General features: G+C 40.7%; 1 protein-coding gene across 14 annotated transcripts in view; it reads right to left on the bottom strand.

Moving 5' to 3' along the window:
* Positions 1–20941, bottom strand: part of kcnab2a (potassium voltage-gated channel subfamily A regulatory beta subunit 2a) — a 275606-nt gene that overhangs the window by 185020 nt on the left and 69645 nt on the right. For 2 of the 14 annotated variants that reach the window (XM_048561310.1, XM_059655601.1), the window contains one exon: positions 13543–13859. The exons of 10 other annotated variants lie outside the window; for them this stretch is intronic. The gene's annotated coding sequence lies outside the window, so the exon portion shown is untranslated. Of the gene's footprint in view, positions 1–13542; positions 13864–20941 lie in introns of all 14 variants that reach the window. 2 more of the 14 variants (XM_048561312.1, XM_048561306.1) reach the window with 2 other exon arrangements.

The following is a 20941-nucleotide window of genomic DNA, read 5'->3' on the forward strand; positions in this document are numbered from 1 at the left end:
AGGACCGCAACTTTCCCCCCACAGTGATCGAGAACGCCCTTGACCGCATCTCCCGTATTTCCCGCAACACATCCCTCACACCCCGCCCCCGCCACAACCGCCCCAAGAGGATCCCCCTCGTTCTCACACACCACCCTACCAACCTCCGGATACAACGCATTATCCTCCGACACTTCCGCCATTTACAATCCGACCCCACCACCCAAGACATTTTTCCATCCCCTCCCCTGTCAGCTTTCCGGAGAGACCACTCTCTCCGTGACTCCCTTGTTCGCTCCACACTGCCCTCCAACCCCACCACACCCGGCACCTTCCCCTGCAACCGCAGGAAATGCTACACTTGCCCCCACACCTCCTCCCTCACCCCCATCCCAGGCCCCAAGATGACATTCCACATTAAGCAGAGGTTCACCTGCACATCTGCCAATGTGGTATACTGCATCCACTGTACCCGGTGCGGCTTCCTCTACATTGGGGAAACCAAGCGGAGGCTTGGGGACCGCTTTGCAGAACACCTCCGCTCAGTCCGCAATAAACAACTGCACCTCCCAGTCGCAAACCATTTCCACTCCCCCTCCCATTCTCTAGATGACATGTCCATCATGGGCCTCTTGCACTGCCACAATGATGCCACCCGAAGGTTGCAGGAACAGCAACTCATATTCCGCCTGGGAACCCTGCAGCCATATGGTATCAATGTGGACTTCACCAGTTTCAAAATCTCCCCTTCTCCTACTGCATCCCTAAACCAGCCCAGTTCATCCCCTCCCCCCACTGCACCACACAACCAGCCCAGCTCTTCCCCCCCACCCACTGCATCCCAAAACCAGTCCAACCTGTCTCTGCCTCCCTAACCGGTTCTTCCTCTCACCCATCCCTTCCTCCCACCCCAAGCCGCACCCCCAGCTACCTACTAACCTCATCCCACCTCCTTGACCTGTCCGTCTTCCCTGGACTGACCTATCCCCTCCCTACCTCCCCACCTACACTCTCTCCACCTATCTTCTTTACTCTCCATCTTCGGTCCACCTCCCCCTCTCTCCCTATTTATTCCAGTTCCCTCTCCCCATCCCCCTCTCTGATGAAGGGTCTAGGCCCGAAACGTCAGCTTTTGTGCTCCTGAGATGCTGCTTGGCCTGCTGTGTTCATCCAGCCTCACATTTTATTATCTTGGAATTCTCCAGCATCTGCAGTTCCCATTAGCTCTAAAAAAAAATTAGTTGGTTTTAACTGATTACTGTAAAGTTAACTTCTAAAGTTAATTAAAAGTGTGACATTATACAACTACTTATACTGTCAACATTTTTATAAATTTATGGGTTGCAATCAATCTATCTTGTTCAGAGCATAAGAGAAGGCGTCTCCTAAGGCTAGTTAATATTTACATCTAAGCTTAAATGTTTTTTTAAAGGCTTGTGTTATATCCTGGTTATGTATTGAAGCCAACTCCTATGATTAGAGCATTTTGAGCTAGAAACGATTTAATATTGCTGGTAGCTTCAAAGAGACAACTGTTTACTATGAAGTAACTTTAGCTGTTATCCTTGCAGCTGCTTGAGGACCTAATCTAGCACCTGATGTTATTCATTTACTGGGGCAATCATCCTTTCATTAATAAGGCTGGAATTGGTCATTTATTTGTCCTAAGGCATCCTTTTATCAAAACTGTCTTGGATGGGAACATACGGCATTTTTTTTTACTGACATAGCAGTTCTGTTCCAAGGTACCATTGTATTTTAATGTGTGAGCAGGCTGCTCAGCTTTGCTTAGCTTCTATCTGCCATCTTCTAAGCAGGCATGGGCCTCTTCGTGTGTTCAGGTACAAGTCATCTTACATAGCCAGGGTACAGGTCACCCCTATATTGCCCATCTTGATACAGGAGCGATGTAAATCCACTGACCCAGGTAATGTTCTGGGGACCTCAGTTGAAATCCTGCCATTGCAGATGGTGAATTTGAATTCATTTGAAAATAATCCAGAATTAAGAGTATAATGATGACCATGAAACTGTTGTCAATTGTCCGAAAAACCCATCTGGCTCATTGATACCCATTAGGGAGGGAAACTGCCATGCTTACCTGGTCTGGCCTACATGTGACTCCATATCCACAGCAATGTGGTTGACTCTTGACTATCCTCTGGGCAGTTAAGGATGGGCAATTAAAGCTGGCCTAGCATTTATTGGATGAAATTTAAAGAATAATAAAGGTGTGCTGCCTTCTCGAAATGCAGCCTGTCATTAATGGTGAAAATTAGGTGACAAAAATTGAGACAGTGAGAAAATAAAAGGAGTAATTGAATGTGATAAAAGACAGCACCAAAATATAAGAGATGATAGATTTTGAGTTGTCCTTACAGATAAATAAGCCTGAGAAAGGCCCAAAGGAGTATAGCCATTAAACGTTTGGAATATGAATGAACAGGATACATAGGAAGATCTCAAGGCCTAGGGATTACAATGTCTAGCTAATGCCATAAGATCATGGGAAATTGGGGCTGTTCATGGAAGTGGCCATCACTGATTAGATGGCCCACAAGATTGGGTGTTTGAATTAAGAGGAAGGTAAGTGAATACATTGTCTTTGATTACTGTAATACACAACGAATAAAAATTCTGTATTTCTTTGTAAAAGCAGAGGATGTGTCATTGATCTATCGTCCGAAGACAGGTTCAGGGAAAATCCTGTGGCCCTCTCCCTGCATTAACCAGTTTCCCCTTGAATAAAAATTTTCCAATTGTCTGCCTCCTGCGTCTTTGACTGAGGAAAAATGCTCATACAGGCAATGTATGTGGTCGTACTAAAAATGTCTATGACCAGTGAATGACTACAGTTTTAAAATTAATGCACTCATTCCCATACTTAAACACAGCATTCCAGCAGATGATTTTCTAGAGTTGCTTCATTTAAAATGCACATGAAGGTACTGTAGTTATTGAGAAAATCTGTACCCTTACCTGAGATTATTAATGCAAAATTACTTGATTTACTTTGTTAATTGCAGGGAGTTATGGGATAAGGCTAAGGACGTTTGCTGCAAATACAAGGGACTTTGGTGAGACCATAACTGGAGTGCTGTTTTACAGTTTTAGCCTTCTCACCCGAAGAATGGTAGTTATTTTTAATCACGCTGTTCAGACATGGTATGAAAAACACCGGAGTTAAACTGGAATTGAACATTTTAAGTTCAGAGGTAGGGATTATATAGATGAGGGATAAGTCATTTAAGAACTAAAATGGCAAGAAATTTCTTCATTCAATGGCCTGTGAATTTTTGAAATCTTTTAGCAAAGGTTTGTGGATGCTCAGTTGTTGCATACAGACAAGGCTGAAATCAATAGATTTCTCGACTCTATCAAGAAAATGGGGTTTGGGCAGGGGATGGTATTTAGGTTAAAAAACCAGCCAATATCTTCCTGAATAGTGCAGCAAGTTTAAGGGACCTTGTAGAGACATAGTTATACAGCAGAGTAACAGACCCTTCAGTCAAACTTGTTCACTCTGTGGGGAAGTGATGACCTAGTGGTATTATCGCTGGACTGTTAATCCAGAGGCCCAAGAAATGTTCTGGGGACCCAGGTTCAAATCCCAACATGGCAGATGGTGGAATTTGAATTTAATTTTTTGCCCAAATGCCCCAATGTCTCCATCTGTGGCTCTGCAGTTTTTTTTTTAAATTACTCCCAGTGGGAGAGTTTACTGTGGTACAAGTGCAATATGAAGATGAGATGAACGTGGATGTGATGCAAAGCAGTAATACCACCGGAATCCAACTCCTGTAAACTTACAGGTGTCTCAGCATATGGATGTCTGAATGAATCCTTCCTGCATATGGAGCAGGGAAATGGTCAGTCCCTGATGTGACTGCACCATTGCGGGGCCAGCTCAGGTGGGGAACTGTATCCCTGTCATTTCCTGATATTTACACAGTATCTTCATATGTAGGCATCTCAGTCTCTCCTGGGTTAATGATCAAATAAATTTGAATCCAATGAACGGAACATCCATATAGTTTCTCTGTACTATATTTTGTGCTATTTTGTTTCAGTCTAAGTTAACATAAGACCATAAGAAATGGGAACAGGAGTAGGCCACCTGGCTTGTCGAGCCTGCTCCGCCGTTCAATAAGATCATGCCTGATCTTTTGTTGGACTCAGCTCCACCTACCCATCCGCTCACCATAATCTTTAATTCCTGTACAGTCATTGAGTATAGGAGTTAACAGGGAATTCCACAGTTTTTAATGAGCTCTTAAAGCTCTTCCCAGTCAGTTCCCGGGAATACTCTCACTCAGGCTGTGCACCTGATTAGAGCTGTTTCTACAGTCCATAGGAACATGTGGCTCCTCAAGCATGTTCTGCCATCAATAGGACTGTGGCTGATCTAACATTCTTCATTTCTGCTTTCCAGCATTTTTCCTGCAACATTCAATTCCCCTACTGATCGAGAATCTAACTCAGCCTTAAATATAGACAACAGCACTGCCCCCGCAGCTCTGGGGCAATGAGTTCCAACTGTCTGTTTTAAAATGGTGCCCCTTTATTCTGAGACAATGCTTTATAGTCCTAAACTCTCACACAAAGGGGAACATCTTCTCAGCATTTACCCTGTCAAGCCAATTCAGAATCTTTTGTTTTGAATCTGAGAGCTGAATGGTGGTCCTCTGAACTAAAAGCAGCAGCTTGTTCTGAAAAGAATAAACAATCTGGTGTTTGTTTTTGAGGCCAGGCCTGGAAGTTAACTGCAGGTTGGTTCTTGATCAAAAAACTCTGGTCTCTGGAGTATGGCAGTGTGCTTAAGCAGAGGAGAGATGTTTAGTCATTAATGAGGTCAGTATCTGGGAACAGGTGGCAGCACGTCTGGGAGAGGACTGATCAAACAGGAGGAAGGATTGGAGATTTTTCAAACTGTTTTTGATTTGTGGTCTTCTGAGAAAAGGAGTTTGTCTATTGTGCTGCAGCATGAAGATTTGTCAACCTAAGTATCAGGGAAACAATGCATCACAGAAACCAATGAAATATGAGATAACAAGGTGTAGAGCTGGATGAACACAGCAGGCTGAGCAGCATCAGAGGAGCAAGAAGGCTGACGTTTCGGGCCTAGACCCTTCTTCAGAAATTTTCTGGATGTTGGTGAGGTCCCTTCTGGAGTATGGCATCCATTTCTGATTATCCTGTTATAGGATGAATGTTAAGTTGGAGAGATTTACCAGGATGTTGCCAGGCATAGAAGGTTTGAACTGGGTATGCTGGGACTTCTTCACTGGAGTGTAGGAGTTGAAAGGGCGACCTTATAGAGGCTTATAAAATCCTTAGGGGTACAGGTAAGGTGAAGGGCGGGTGTCTTTTCCCTATGGCAGGGGTTTCAAAATTAAGGGACATATTTTTAAGGTGAGAGGAGAAAGATTCAAAAAAGGTGAGGGGGAATCTTCTTGTTTTACACAGAGAGTGGTTCGTGTGTGGAATGAATTTCCACAGGAAGCGATGGATGTGGATACCTATGTTTAAAAGACATTTGACTAAGTACACGAATAAGAGATGTTTGGAGGGATATGGGCCAAGCACTCACAGCTGGGTCAAAAACAGAAATTGCTGGAAAAGCTCAGCTGGTCTGGCAGCATCTGTGAAGAAAAAAATCAGAGTTAACGTTTTGGATCTGGTGACCCTTCCTCAGAACACTGACCAAAGCCCTGACCTTATCCCGTTTGCCAGCATTTGGCCCACTAAACCCTTGCTATTCATATACCTATCCAGATGTCTTTTAAACGTTGTAACTGCACCAGCCTCCACCAATCCTCCGGCAGTTCATTCGATATACAAACCACCCTCTGTATGAAAATTTTCCCCTTAGGACCCTTTAAAATCTTTCCCTTCTCACCCTAAACCTATGCCCTCTAGTTTTGAATTACCCCACCCTGCGGGAAGAAGACCTTGCCTTTTCATCACATCCATGCCCCTCATGATTTTATAAACCTTTATAATGTTACCCCTCAGGCTCCAACATTCAGGGGAGAAAAAGCCCTAGCCTATTCAGCCTCTGCCTAAAGCTCAAACCCTCCAATCCCAGTAACATCTTTGTAAATCTTTTCTGAACCCTTTCAAGTTTAACAACTTCTTTCCTATAGTAGGGAGACCAGAACTGAACACAGTTTTCTAAAACCAACCTCATCAATATCCTGCACAGCTCCAACATATGTCCCAACTCCTATACTCAATGCACTGAACAATGAAGGTAAACATGCCAAAATGCTTTCTTCACCACCCTGTCTACCTGTGACTCCACTTTAAAGGAACTATGCAACTGCACTCATAGGTATCTTTGTTCGGTAACACTCCTCACAGCCCTACCATTAACCGTGCGCGTGTTTTTGCTTATGTTCTCATTTTCCAACTTGAGTTCATCAAAAGCACTGACAAAGCAATGAGAATGAATGAGAAAAAAGTGGACTATTCCATGCTAGATCAAGTCAAACAGTAATGAACAGATCAGTCAAAGCGACATTAAACATGAATGTAATCTCTGCAGGAATAGATCAAATGTATTTTTTAAAAATACTAACTGCATATATATGTTCTTCATTCTGAAAAATGAAAACTGCCATAGATTTCATTTTTGTCACTTAATTTACATCTTTTGATTTTGAGCATAGCTGAGAACCTCTTTTAGCCCGTGGCTTTAAACAACTATCTACAATTTCTGCCAGGACACCAACTGCGACTCAATATTCAAAGCAAAACTGTCACTAGCTGCAAGGAAGAGATAGTAGAGTTCAAGAGAGGAACTGCATAAAGTATACAATCTTCTAGTGATTGAAGATGGAGCAAAGCTGCACATAAACCTTCATTTTTGTTGCAGCACAAAGGACCCTCAAAAAATTTTAAACATTAAGGCCAATATCATCCTCCTTCCATGCAATGATAATAGCTTTTATGCGGTTACTATCCAACCATTAAATTACTCTTTTTGATTTCCTGAATTTCCAAATGTCACAAGTAACAACGCTAAATAAAAAAAACTTCAGTAACTAACCGAAGTTGCTTCCTGGCAAAGAATTAATAGCCCTGTCTATTGTGTTGTAAATTACATGGATTTATTTGCACAGACTCAGCAAATACTTTCCACTATTTAGAGCATTGTCATCACTAGCTTGAAAAGCGCCTATATGTTATCAGATTCAAAACACAAAGTGTCAGCAGATTTGGCAGATGAAAACAGTTAATGTCAAGGCTGATATGACTGTTCTTCAGAACAAAGGTGCTGGAAGAAGAAAAGCAGAGAATCTACAACAATACTTTGAATGTTCTGAAGCATTCTTTTGAACTGTTTGCAGCAGGTGCTGATGGTGAGGTTGGGGCTTCAAGTGGTCAAGGCAACGGGTCCACAAGAAATGATGAAAAGAAAGAAGAAATAATTTCATAGAGACTTAAGATAAACAATTTGTCCCTGTAGTTGGTTAGAGACAGAAAAAAATGAATAAAAGGTAATGAGATCTATAAAGGTAGGCTGAGGAATGTAAAACATCTGTAAGGAATATAAAGAAGGATCACAGAGGAAAGTAGTTAGAAAGAAATCCAGAACCGGAGCAGGAACATAGGAAATAAGAGCCAAATAGCTCCTCAGCCATTCAGTCAGATCAAGGTTCATTCTCCACCACATTATCCTTTCAATAATGTGTTTAAATATGCCAGGCGGGAACAATCACAATAAGTTGCAGAGGGGGACGGGTCCACTAAAAGGCACCTATTGGAAAGTGATGGCTGAAAACTGAGTAAATGAAGGTAGCAATTGAGAAAGACCAGCATTTAAGTCACTGTTTAAGTCTGAATACACAGTGAAATGTTGTTAATTTATAAAAGACAACATTGAGAAAGTTGCTGAAGCTCAAGATCGGTAAGATACACCTACCTGCCTGACAACTTTCAACACAGTTTTGAAACTGAGGTTACTGGTTGACAGCCAGATAGCAATGGAGTGACTCGAAATCATTGCTGTCAAAAAAACTTAAAGGAAAGAATTTTTTAGGCAATACTAAATTGAAAACAACACAGTGTTTGCCAATGACCACAAATTTAAAACCTCAACAAGTTTGACAAGAAAAACAGCAGCTGCAATATTGTACAGGTTTGAGATTTGACATGAGGGGTGGTGTGAATGAGAATGTAACTGAGTTGACAGAGAAGGATCTTGGGGTTTTAGAGAATGAGTCACAAAACTCGTTAGTAGAATGTTTCCAGGCTAAAAATATAGTGGTGAGATGCATGGAAAGTGGGATAACCTACATTATAATCATAGGAGACATTTTTAAACTATTCAGCTTTGATAAGATGTAAGGGCAAATAGAATCCTGGCACTTACTGCAAAATGACTAGATATAAAAGTAAAGAAATGCAGTTACAATTACATAAGGTACTGGCGAGACCACACCTGGAATATTGTGTCCAGTTTTGGTCTTCTAACTTGAAGTAGTATGTGGTGGCAGTGGAGACAATTCACAGGTTGATTCTAGGGATGAAACGGCTGTCATATGAGGAGAAGTTGAATAGTTTGGGCTTTTGCTTGCTGGAGTTCAGAAGAACAAGGGGAAATCTGAATGAGGTATAAAATGCTAAGATAAGGGGATTGACAAGGTAGACATTTTTATAGTATCCCCACAGCATGAAAACAGGCCATTTGGCCGATCAAATCCACAGCAACCCTCTGAAGAGCATCCCACCCAAACCCATCCCCTAACATATCCCTGCAACCCTCCATTTCCCATGGCTAATACATGTAACCTACACATGCCTGAACACTATGACTACTTTAGCATGGCTAATCCACATTACTTGCACACCTTTGGACTGTAGGAGTAAACTGGAGCACCCAGCAGAAATCCACACAGACACGGAAAGAATGTGCAACTTCACACAGACAGTTGCCCGAGGGTGGAATTGAACCTGGGTCCCTGGCACTTGTAACACAGCAGTGCTAACACTGAGCCACCCGTTATAAAAATAGTTTCATGGTTATCATAGATTCTTATTTCCAGATTTTTATTGGATTCACGTTGCACCATCTGCCTTGGTAGGATTTGAACCCAGCTCCCTAGAACATTACCTGGGTCTCTAGATTAACAGTCCAGTGATTATATCACAAGGCCATTGTCCCACATAGGGTGGCATCTGTTCAGTCTCGAACAAGAGGTCATAGATAGAAAGTGAGAGGAGGTTGATTCAAAACTGAGGTGAAGAGAAACTACTTCTCTCAAAGGGTTGTGAATCTGTAGAATTCACTGCCCCAGAGTACATGTAGGCAGAATCGATCAACGGATTTGAGAAAGAAATAGATACATTTGTGATGAAAAATGGGATAAAGGGTCCTGGGAAGCAAGCAGGAAGTGGAGCTGAAACCAGAATAAGATCAGCCATGATAACAAAGTGTGAAGGGTCAGGCCCGAAATGTCTGCTTTTGTGCTCCTAAGATGCTGCCTGGCCTGTGTTCATCCAGCTCCACACTGTGTTATCTCGGATTCTCCAGAATCTGCAGTTCCCATTATCTCCTAGCTAAGATCAGCCATGATTGTGTTAAATGGCAGAGTGGGCTCAAAAGGGCTAAATTGCCTACTCCTGTTCCTAATTCCTATGTTTCTATCTGCATTTTGTGTACAGTTTTACTCTTTCTCTTCAAAAAAGTCTTCAAAAAACAAAAACTACACCATTGATACCAGAACTTAAGAAAGTGATGCAAGAGGAAAAGTTGACTATCCAGGATCTTTTCTCTCTTGAAGCAAGCCAGAGGTCAAATTTTAAAATCAGAGTTTTGATTCGAATAAGTTTCTCTTCCCGTACAAAATGCGAGGTGATATATTTAGAAAGCAAGTGACAAGATGGGAATGCAAAAAAAAACTTGTTTGAACAGTGCTACAGATATGGAACAGGAAAACTTAATGGGTTTGATGAGGAAATTAGCAAGATTTTGACAACTAGAAATGAGCCATAGTGGACGAGAAGTTATCAAGTAGAATATAATGTGGAAAATTGTGAAGTTGTTCATTCTTGAAGGATGAACAGAATATTATTTAAATGGAGAAAAAAATCTGCAGAAAACTGCAACAGAAAGGGACTCGGTGGCATCGTACACAAAACACAAAGCTGGCACTCAGGTGGGATGTCCAATGGGATGTTGGCCGTTATTTCAAGGGGGTTGGAGTATAGGAATAGGGAAGTCTTATCTGCAATTGTACAAGGTACTGGGGACACCATAACTGAAGTGTACTGAGAGTAGTTTGGTCCTTTATTTAAGGAAAGGTTTTATTACAATGGAGGCAGTTCAGAGAAGTTTCACGAGGATGATCCCTGATTTGGAGGAATTGTCTTATGAGCACAGATTAAAGATATTGGGAGTCTACTCTTGGAGTTGAGAAGAATAAGAGGTGATCTTATTTGAAACATGTAGGATTCTTAAGGGGGTTGACAGGGTAAATGCTGAGAGGACATTTCTTCTCATGGGGAAGTTTAGAGGATATAGTCGTAGAATAAAGCAGCACCAATTTAAGCCCGAGTGTCTCTGGAGGTCTGCCTAGAAGGGCTACGAGGGCAAAGTCTTTTGTACACATATTTAAGGCTGAGAAAGCTAGATTCTTGATTCGTAGGGGCATCAAGGATTATGGGGAAAGGGTAGGAAAGTGGATGCGAAAAGTGTTTGTTCAGCCATGACCTTATTGAACAGTGCAGTAGGCTTGAGGGGCTGAAAAGGCTACTCTTGTTCCTATTTCTTAAAGATCCTAAGTCACTGCATGTGGGAAATTTCTGCAAACCTACAAACAAGTTCAAATGCTGCCAACTGGCACAGTATTACAATTTGATGCAGCTGCAACTCGAACAGCAGGCATGTTTAATGGTTTTTACATTGACCAAATCTGCTCAACAAGTGAGTCAATTCACACGCTGTCACATTAAACCCAAATGAGAAAATCAAAGTACAGAAGTACTTTGCAAGTGTACTAATCAGCAACTTTTATTCCAACTTAGTATCAATTATGAGCAAAGATTTCCCTGATAAAATTAAATTATTTATTTGATAAAGTAATCTAACAGTTGTGATTCCTGATCCATAAAATAAAAAAAACTACCTAATCTCGGCAACACAACAATGGTGGTGCTACAGTCAGCCTAAACAACCTTTGGTTATGGATAAAGTTCAAGTGGAGGGCCTAGTGTTGCTGCCCCGGGCCAGATGGTGCAGGGGTAAGACCCACTAGTGCGGAGGTGTATCCTAACAAGTTAATTCAAAATAATTAAAAATCAAATGGAGTTCTACCATTCGCTGCTGGAAATGCAGTAAATGAAGCCATTTAAATTCACTTAGCACTTAGAAAGTCACTTAGACAACAACCACTTGATGACAAAAAACATTTACTGAATCTGCAAGTCAGTGAAGAATCACCACCTTCAGGGAAGAGCAAAAAAATTGACCAAAAAGAACCACAGACAGAATTGTTTCACATTAGTGATAGGGAACTTACTGGAGAAGATTCTTAGAAATAGAACTTACTTACATTTGGGGAAATATAGACTTAGAGATAGCCAGAATGACTCTGTGCAGGGAAGGTTGAGTGAAACAAACTCAATTAAGATTTCTGAGCAAGTGACAAAGATGATTGATGAGATGTTGTCTAGGTGGATCAAAGGGTCTGTTTTCATGCTGTACGACTAAATAACTTTACATGGACTTTAGCAAGGCCTGCAACAAAATCCCTCATGGCAGGCTGATACGAAAAGTGAAGTCACATAGGGTCTGCAGTGAGCTGGTAAGACGTAACTTGCTTAGTCATAGAACGCAACAGTAACAATGGCAGGGTGTTTTTCAGGTTGGAAATTTGTGGCCAGTCGTGTTCCACAGGGACCTGAGTGCTGGGGCTCTGATGTTTGTAATATTTATCCATAAAAATGATTGGAGGAGATTGTAGGTAGCCAGATTTGTCGGTTTGCTGACTACACAAAGATTGGGGGAGCTATGGATAGTGAGGAGGATACAGCAAAATATAGATGGGCTAGAGACTTGAGCAGAGAAATGGCAGAAGGAATTTAATGCAGACAAATGACAGGTAATGCATTTTGGGAGATCTAACGCAGGAGGGAAGCATTTAGTAAATGGCAGAACCCTCAGTATCCTTAACATGCAGAGAGATCTAGGTATACAGATCCACAGTTCCCTGAAAGTAGCGACACAAGTGAATAAGACAATCAAGGTGGCACACTGGCATGCTTGCCTTCAATCAAGGCATCAGGGCAAGTCATGGTGCGGCACAGGACTTTAGTATTAAGGCCACATTTCAAATGTTGTGGTAAAATAATCTCGTTGCCACACTATTAGAAGAGGCTTTGGAGGGGGTACAAAAAAGGTTTACCAGGAAGTTGCCTAGGTTTGGACGATATTAGCTATGAGGAGAGATTGGACGAAGTCGCGTTATTTTCACTTGGACGAAGGATGAGGGGTGGCCTGATAAAAGTTTACAAAATTATGACAGGCATGGATAGAATTCATTGTCAGAATCTTTTTCCGAGGGTAAGTTTAAAAAGGCATCATGTTGGCACCATCTTGTAGGTAAGATGGCCAAAGACAAGTTTGTGTGCGATACTGTTTGTACAGCAGTACAATGTACTCTACATAATTGTGGCAGACTCCTTGTTTTTGAGTATATCCAAGCTGTAAATGATTCATATGCAATTTATGGGTCCTCCACTGGAGGATATTTATTCCTGAACCAACACGAGTAAAGCTCAGTCATAATCGTACTGTCCCTTATGAAAATGCTGAATTTGCTGCAGTGAAGACAACCATTCTATCAACTGCATCAATGCTATAGATAAAAGCTAACCACTTAATACTACATTCCTGCCCTCTTCCAAGCCCATTTTAAATTTTCCTTTGGGAATTACTAATTCATTTCTCTTCCATGATCATTTATGGATTCTACTTCCACCACAGCTTCTAATAGCAATAGGATCTGTGATGACCCGAGTCGACAAAGACAGCATCCAATCTTCTCACAAGGGCTATCAAAACTGCAATAAAACCATAGCCAGGTAATGTGGCATTTGTTTTCAACACCAGATGAACTCTCCTTTTCTCAAATGCTATAGGATCTTGTATACACCTGGGCATGTCAATCAATATAAATGGAGGCTTTGTTTAATATCATATCATATCTGAAGAGAATATTTGTTCCAAGCTAGGAATTCACACCCAAATCATAGAAAAGAGTCTGAACCACAGGTCCAGAGATAAGAGTATGTTGACTCAACAAACTAACCAATGGGATCAAACTGATTGGTAGCTTCTCTAAAGTGAAGCAGAAAAACAAAATAATGCTTTCATGATTATTTGTCCTGCTGCCTACAAGTAACCAAATTTACTGCATGTGATTTCACAAATTCATCATGTTGAGATGTGAATTCATTGGGTACAATCTTATCTCACTCTAAAGCTATTTAAAATCAGGCCCTTTAGTTGAGTACAATAATGTCACGGTTGACTCCAAATTCAAGCATGACACCTACCGAGGGTTGCAAATTTCTGCCACAGGTCTTCATATGCCTAACAAGACAATTCTCAATTCACAGACCTTTAGGCATGAGATAGGATGTCCTAATAGGTAGTGAGATCCAAAATGTAGGATTTTCTTCCTCTTCTTTCCTTCTCTGCTGCTGTTTCACCAGATCATGAAAGCACTTGCTTCAAAGCATGGTGCAACTTCTTGGATAGGTTGTGGCCATTTTGAACAGGCGGTAGGATGCTTCTCCCAGCCATCGATGTCAATGCTGCAGCACTTCAAGGAGAGCAATCACAGTGTATTTCTTTGTCCTGCTCTGGAACACTACCTAAAACAATAAAAAACTGCAGATGATGGAAATTTGAAACAAAAACAGAAATTGCTTGAGAAAGTCAGCAGGTCTGGGAGCATGTAGAAAGAAAGCAAACTGAAGGAGGGTCACTGGATCCAAAATACTAACTCTACTTTTGCTTTACGGATGCTGCCAGACCTGCTGACTTTCTCCAGCAATTTCTGCTTCTGGAACATTAGCTACTTGACAATCACAAAAACAGTACCTGCTGGGGGAAACACTTTCAAGCCATACAGATTATGCAATATGTCATCATTGAAATTGTAATAGTTTTGCCCAATAACAGCCAAAACCCCAAAACTTGAAAGAGACCTCAAGGCTCTAAAATTCTCCAAATTTATTTCTAAAGTCATGGAGGGAGATGTAACATCCTTCTTTACTTTATAAAGTAAAACAGGTGCATTTAACCCAAAAAATGTGGGCTCTGAAGATCCAGGGTCAATTAACAAGAAAAATCCGATCCTCAGAAATGATCACTGATTACAAACTGATTAAAGATGTAAACCTTACTGCCTTCGAACTGATTTTAAGAGACTAATTTTCGAGAAATTCACGTAAGTAACCCAAGTAAACATATTTGGGATTCAAAACACTGCACATATTTCATCTGTTTGATCGATGGGAATGATCTCGCAAGAATAAAGCATAATTACAATGGAATAGCGGATGGATTTTGCTAAGAGTTCAAAGGTGTCCTCCCTTACAATATAAAAAACTACCTTGATGAACACAAAGTTACCCTAGCAGGGCAGATGCTGTGAAGGCTGAGGATAATTAACTAACTCACAGAACAATGAAGCAAAGCAAGAATGGGACAAATAGTCTACATCAGGAACAGAACGAGAAAGGCAAGATGGGGGAAAGGAACTAGATCCTAAAGGGATAGAGAATAGGAACAAATTACAAAGCCAATCCCCAAATTTTAGAGCAGAAAAGTGCATATAGCAGTGCTGCTATGTATGTTATCTATAATTGTGCAGTTATGCAGACACAGCAGTTAATAAGAAAGGCAAATGGAATTTTAACATTTATTGCTAAAGGAGTAGGGAGTAAAAGTAGAGAAGTATTGTTGCAACTGTACAAATTGAGAATCTACCTCAAGTACTGAGTACAGTTTTGGTCCCCTTACTCGAGGAGGGATTTAGTTGCACTCAAGGCAGTTTAGAGGAACTCAGTGGGTAGATTTCAGACGTGAGAGATTTAACTTATGAAGAGAGATTAGAGAACATAGGCCTAAACTGCTCAGAGTTTAGAAGGAGAGAACTAATTGAGGTACATAAGATGAAAGGGGATTGCTAAAAGTAGATGGAAAAAGGATTTTCTCCTTGTGAGGCAATTTAGAACAAAATGCATAGTTTTAGGATGAGGGGTTACAGATTTAAATCCAAGATGACGAGATATTACTTCTCTCAAAATGTCATGAATGTGTGGAATTCACTACCTCAGTGTGCAATGGATGCCAGGACATTGCGTATATTTAAGGAGGAGGTGGATTTTTAATTAATAATGGTTTGAAGGGTTCTGGGGAATAGGCAGGAAAGTGGAACTGAGGCTAAGGTGTGATCTGTCATGGCTGTATTGAATCACAGAACTGGCTTGAGGGGCTGAATTGCCTACTCTTGCTCCTATTACTTATATTTTTATGGGTTACAAAAACTGCTAGGAGACAGAACTAAAGATTTCCCACATCTTTCCTGTGGCAGAGAGACCAGAATTGAACATAGTATTCTCAAAGTGACTTCAACAATGTCGTGTACAGCCTCAACATGACATCCCAACTCCTATACTCAATGCACTGAACAAATGAAGGCAAGCATGCCAAAATGCCTCCACCACTCTATCGAACTGCACCTCCAAATTCAAGGAACTCTGAACCTACACCCCAAGGTCTCTTTATTTAGCAACACTCTCCAGTGCCCTATTATAATGTGTATAAATCCTGGCCTGGTTTGCCTTACCAAAATGCAATATCTTACATTTATCTAAACTCCATCTGCCACCCTTGGCCCATTAGTCCATCTGATCAAGCTGTTGACCTAATCCAAACAAACTGAATAAACTCAGTGGGTCTCAAAAATTGAAAGATTTTATAGACAATAGAAAAGAGAGGAATATGAAACCTTACTGCTAAAATAGCATTTTAATAATGTTCTTCCAATAATAAAAAGAGGCGTTGACCAAAAAGAGGATGAGTTACAGGAAATAAGGAGACCATTGCAAACTTGTATCTTGTGAAGAGAATGTAAAAGGTTCAAATCTGGGAATGAACAAGAGATGTTTCTATGTAAAGAAATAACTGCCAACCTGGCTCTAAATTTGTTGGCCTCATTTTTCTTACAAAGCTCAATGGGAAAAATGTTGGAAAGTCACAGTCTAACAAAGCCCAAAGGCTGGAAACAGTTCCGATTTGTTATAAAACAAATTGAGAAGATAAAAGGGAAAATATTTCCCAGATAAGATCTGACTAGAAAATTCCCCAAAGTGTATGATAGAAATCACCTGTGTGTAAAATAAAATTTGTTTTCTCTCCATTTTTTCTCTTCATGACGCAGCTGTTAAAAAAAAAATCAAATTTTCCCACTGTGCATGGGAGTTATGAAAGTACCATCTGATAAGATATTTTTTATACAGAAGATAAACTTGTTTAAAGGACATTTCTGGGGAATTCTAGCATTGCATCCAAGATTCCATTTCAGATGGCAATACAAACTCCATTAAGATAAATGCAACTGTCAGCCTGCCCTTTCCACGAGAATTTGTATTCCCTATTTGTCCCTTCTGATGTCCCTCCCCAGGGAGGTGGGTCTCACTTAGGGAGGCAATGTTAATTTGGACTTTTGATGGCTCAAATGATGTGAATGAAGTTCTTCCTCTGGACAGTCACTCTGGAGATTGTGCATGAGAGTTCCATTATTTGCAGATGTGCTGCCCAAAGACACCCTTTTCCAACACAGGTGTTCAATACCCTTAATACATCTGTTGCCTGTGTGCAGATTCTTGACTACAGACTCAGGTTCACAGCTCTGTCCACATTGCATATTCTCCACTGCCATACGACTTATCAAATGAACTCTGGTAGAAATTGCAGCGTTATTCATGCAGCATGCCTCAACAACTACTGTTCGGTGGCTCTGACCTCCATAATTATGAAGAGTTTGTAGAGATTGGTAATGGCTCATATCAAATACAGCCTCCCAGGTTGCCTTGATCCCTTGCAATTCGCCTACTGGAGCAACAGGTCCACAGTACACACCATTACCCTGCTCTACACTCATCCCTGGAATATCTGAACAACAAGGCTCGTACTTATTCACAACAGCTCCACTTTCAATACCATAATTCTAAACAAACCCATCTCCAAAATCCAGGCCCTAGGTCTCTATTCTTCCCTCTGTAGCTAGATCCTTGATTTCCTGACCAACAGACTGCAGTCAGTATGGATAGGTGACAACACCGTCTTCATGATAATCCTCAACACCAGTGCTCCACAAGGCTGCATACTCAGCTTCCTGCTATACTCCTTACAACCACACAACTGTGGCCAAATTTCACACCAACTCCATTTACACGTTTGTTGACAACACCACCATTGTAGGTAGATATCAAACAACAACAAGATGGAGTGCAGGAAGGAGAGAGTGCTTAACGGCATGGTATAAAAACAACTATCTCTCCATCAACATCAGCAAAGCTAAGCAGCTGGTAACTGACTTCAGGAAGCAGTGTGAAGAGCATGTCCCCATCTACATCAATGGCAGTGAGTGGAGACAGTCAACAGCATGAAGTTGCTGGAAATGGCAATCACCAATCTGTCCTGGTCCACCCACGCTGACACTGCAGCGAAGAAAGCACAGCAACACTTCCATTTCCTCAGGTGGCTAGGGAAATTTGGCATATCCAAAAATACTCTTGAAAATTTTTATAGCTGCCAATCTTGATGCATCAGTGTGGCATGGCAACTGCTCTTCCCAAGACCTAAAAGAAATTAGAGAGTTGCGAACACAGCCCAGTACTTCACACAAACCCGTCTCCCATCCACTGCTTCATCTATACTTCCCGCTGCCCTGGGAAAGTGACCAACATAATCAAAAACCCCTCCTATCTCTAATGTACTCTCTTCTACCCTCTCCCTTCAGGCAGAAGATATAATGTCATTTATGCACATCCGAACAGATTAACGAACAGCTTCTTCACTGCTGTTATCAAGACTTTTGAATGGACCTCTTTAATGTTCATGTTAATGTTGACCTCTCTCTGCACCTTCTCGGCAGCCGTAACATTGCATCCTGCACTCTGTTTTGTTACCCTGATGCACCTGTATAGTATGATCTGCCTGTAAAGCACACAAGACAACACTTTTCACTGTACCTTAGTACATGTGATGTTAATAAATCAAATCAAATTTGTTTAACATGGAAGCTTTGGGCTGCTATCATTGCCCACACAATCTTGGCAGGTTGCTGGTGATATGTTGAAACACAATAACCAGGATCACTACGTCACTGCAGTTTTAATCTGACTTGTACTTCCCCTGTTTCTGCCATTAAGGACTTTTTGGACTGTACTTTGCCCATTACCTCCCCAACTATGGATGACCCTTCAGGAACAAGGAGCTTCTGACATCATTCAAAGGATCATCAGTGCACATTATGGCGGCAATTTGTGGAGGTATGACAAACATACTACTGTATTCAAGCATTCTGCATCAAGTGGAGCCACATTTCTTTTGATGATATTAGATGATCTCTTCCCACATCAACCTACCTTCGGCATACTTAATTTAATTAAACAGATCTAATTAAGTTGTGCAATCATTATAATCTACTTTATAATCTACTCATTATTTTTCCTCTTTTCTTCCCCCATATCACTATTTTTTAAAAACTTTTCACTCTACTCCCCTTCTTGCATTTTCCCAATCTTTTACTCCATTAGTTTAAGGTTTAATTTGCAGGAACAGCATCTCTATGTGGCACAAGGTGCACGCAGGCACAGAATCTCCACTTGGCAGCATCTCTCAGAATTCTGGCCTCAGTAGGGCCATCTGTGTATGAACAGCAGATAAAACTAAGCTATTTTACGCTGAACGCTTATTAAAATCAAACACAACAAATTAATGATCAACCCATTTTTTAGGTTAACTGCTCATCGAAGTTTGAAATCCCTCTCAGTTTGAACTTCTGCTTAAAGAAAATTCTACACATCTCACTCTTTAATGATCTCTTGCTGCTCAAATCTACATTATTACACACTTGTGAACAAACAACAGTTGGTGAATGAGAAATTCTATATCCATTTGCGTCAATCAATAAGCCTCCAGCCAGCATTGTCTCAACATACTAACCAAACCTACAGTAACAAAATACTAATTGCATATATTGTTGGGTAAATTTCAGGAATAATAAAGTCAAAATCCATACCCACCCCACCAACTTAATCTATGTTTGAACACTAGGACCTTGTTTTCAAATTGAGAACAATTGCAAAATAAAAATGACATTTCACTACCTTGACAACCAGAAACTATTTAGTGGATATATTGGAACTACATACAACAGTTAATCATCAGCTCACAATTAAGTTGAAATGAAACCAGTTGTCTTTTGTAGAAAGGCTTTTATTCTTTGGCTGAGCGCCATCATTATTTGATTCACAGTTCAAGTTACAGTGTAAAGAACTGCAGAAATCAATTTCTCAGTAGGTGCCAGTAAAGGGTAGAAGGGATTCTAACCAGAAGGCAAGTTCAGAACTCAGAATGCAATTATATTTCAACACCCTGTTAACTGTCTTCCCAACATTCAAACTAAAGAAATGGCACTTCAGACAAATAAGGGAGTAATGTGCTCTTAATCTTGTAAGAAATTTCCTTGTTTGGAACTGGAAGGTTTAAACTGCAAAAGAAAGTTTTGCTTCACATCAACTCCAGGGTATATTATTATAATGAAGATTGGTCCTTCAGATAGAATGTACAGTAGTTTTGATGCAATTCTCAAAGCATTATTGTAACATATCATCTATATTATGTTGCTGATCTGATATCTTCAACTCCACTTTCCTGCCTTTTCCTCATGCCTCAATTCCCTTACCGATTAAAAATTTGTCTCAGTCAAAAAACAACGAATGGCCCAATCTGTACACCCCTCGGCAGTAAACAATTCCACGGATTGACTAACCTCAGAGAGAATAAACTCCACCTCAACATATATGGCCCCACGTTTACATCTTACTTTCCCAAAACATATTTTTAAATTCTTACATGGGATGTGGGCACTATTGGCTAAGCCAGCATCTACTGTCCTTACCTAACTGCCCTTGAACTAAGTGACTTGCTGCACCAATTCAGCACGTTTCAGAGTCAACAATGCTGCTTTCAAGTATGGAGTAACATGCAGATCTGACCAGATAAAGATGAGTGAATGTGTGACTTTTTTCAAATTACTGATGATAATTTCATGGCCACTATTATTAAAACTAACTTTTTATTTCTGGGTCTATGGATTTGATTTAAATTCTACCAGTTATCATGGCAGATTTCCTCTAGACCACCGATCTGGTAACATTTCCGCTACACTAACATAAGACACAAAAATCTTTAAGGAGTTTACTTCTGCTGGGTACGCCTACAAGTATGCTACAGTCATCTGGAAAATTCTACTCAGCTCCAGTTATTCCAAGGAAAATTTTCATCACTTGACTGCGGATGCCACAGTCCATTAAGGTGTCATTTACTTTGGCTATCTTCACTCAGTAAATTATAAACCACACAAGGTCCAAGCTACTAACTCTTAGCATAAATACCCATTGATAAACTGAAACCAGAGATCTTCCCCAAGCTTCACCCATATTCATGGCATACTTTGAGGTATCCTCAAAACAAACTTTAATTTAGGTATCCCTCATTTAAGATTCCTTCTTTGTTCTGGGTAAGCAAACAGGTTTACAACCTCAAGATTCACAATGCTTTGTAAATAACATAGCACCAATTTCTGAAACAAAACCATTTTTCAAAAACACTCTTCTGGCCCATATTGAAGATGTTAAACGTTCAGTTCTT

Source organism: Stegostoma tigrinum, chromosome 28 (genome assembly GCF_030684315.1).
Source record: "Stegostoma tigrinum isolate sSteTig4 chromosome 28, sSteTig4.hap1, whole genome shotgun sequence".
Lineage (NCBI taxonomy): Eukaryota > Metazoa > Chordata > Chondrichthyes > Orectolobiformes > Stegostomatidae > Stegostoma > Stegostoma tigrinum.